The sequence below is a fragment of the Vicugna pacos genome, chromosome 23, assembly GCF_048564905.1.
Source record: "Vicugna pacos chromosome 23, VicPac4, whole genome shotgun sequence".
NCBI classification, from domain to species: Eukaryota; Metazoa; Chordata; class Mammalia; order Artiodactyla; family Camelidae; genus Vicugna; species Vicugna pacos.
Window position 1 is genome coordinate 24,726,614 of NC_133009.1, and position 1,216 is coordinate 24,727,829.

Below are 1,216 nucleotides of genomic sequence, written 5' to 3' on the forward strand. Positions count from 1 at the left end.
AACTAGTGGACGTATCTGTGCTGCCTCTTGTTGCAATTATCTCCCCCAGATGTTGAAAAGCAAATTTAGACCATTACTAGAATTTCACAGATTGAAACAAACTTCAAAGTCCTTCTGAGCAAATTCATGCTTGAGATCCAGACTTGCTTATTCCTGGGAGTTTAGCCATCTAGAGCTTCTTTAACATTTCCATTTTCCTCTGTTTTATTAATGCCACTAAGCATGCAAATCTTCAAAGACCTTGCATGGGGTCTTCAGGAGATGTGCTGTTGAAAGGCGCATGCTCTCTTATTGACCTTTACCAGTAAGGCTGCTGTACAGAGAATGTTCCAAATATATCACATGCTCTGGTAACACCAGCCCCACATGTTCTGCACTGATGGATGGTGGTTTTAAAGTGCCAGAAAGGATTTTGGAAGGATAATATTAGAATGTTAAGGATGAGCTTGTTTTTTTGGGCCACATGATAAATTAGTGATTTTATTTCTCAGTAACATTTATTTTCAATAAGATTATTCATGAATTTGCATGTCATCCTTGCACAGAGACCGTGCTAATCTTCTCTGTATCATTCCAATTTTAGTGTATGTGCTGCCAAAGCGAGCACTCAATAAGGTTATTCAAAAGGATTAAAATATCTGAAATAAAGGACACAAGCTCTTTGTTTCTTCCTTTCAGAACAAAACCCTTTAAGGTTGCTTGTCATGTCCTTTTTAGCTGTAGCTGTGACTAGTTCATGGGGAAAGAGTGTATGTACAACCCAGAAGTCCTGCAACTGTGTAACAGCACGAGAACACCAGGCTGATAGAGTGGAGAAGCACTCCTACAACTGTACAAATTAGGGTTCCTGATTTGCAATGGGACCGCACCTTCAATTTCATTAGAGTTTAAATTGTCTACACCGCAAGGGGACTGTTTGCTGGTATGTTGTTGTTATTTGATCCACTTAGAATGATAACCAGACCCATTAGCTATTACATTTGTCAGAGCTGTCAAGAATATACATCACAAACAGGCTTGGAAATGCAGGTGACATCAATGTCTGCCAAGACCCACTTGGAAAAGCCATCTACCTTCATTTGCAGGACTGTGACCTCCACAACAGCCCTCTAGCAACCCTCGCCCAGTCGTTCCAAACCCAACTGAGGCACATGTCTTGGCCCTCTGGTTTTTCAGGGAGCCTGCCTGTGCGAGAAATATCCAATGCATGGGCTGC

At 41.4% G+C, this 1,216-nt stretch overlaps 1 non-coding gene across 1 annotated transcript; it reads right to left on the reverse strand.

Annotated features, from left to right (window-relative positions):
• Positions 1-505: 505 nt before the first annotated feature.
• LOC116285281 (U6 spliceosomal RNA) lies at positions 506-607 on the reverse strand. Its single transcript, XR_004194945.1, has one exon. It is a non-coding gene; the product is annotated as a U6 spliceosomal RNA (small nuclear RNA).
• Positions 608-1,216: the final 609 nt, after the last annotated feature.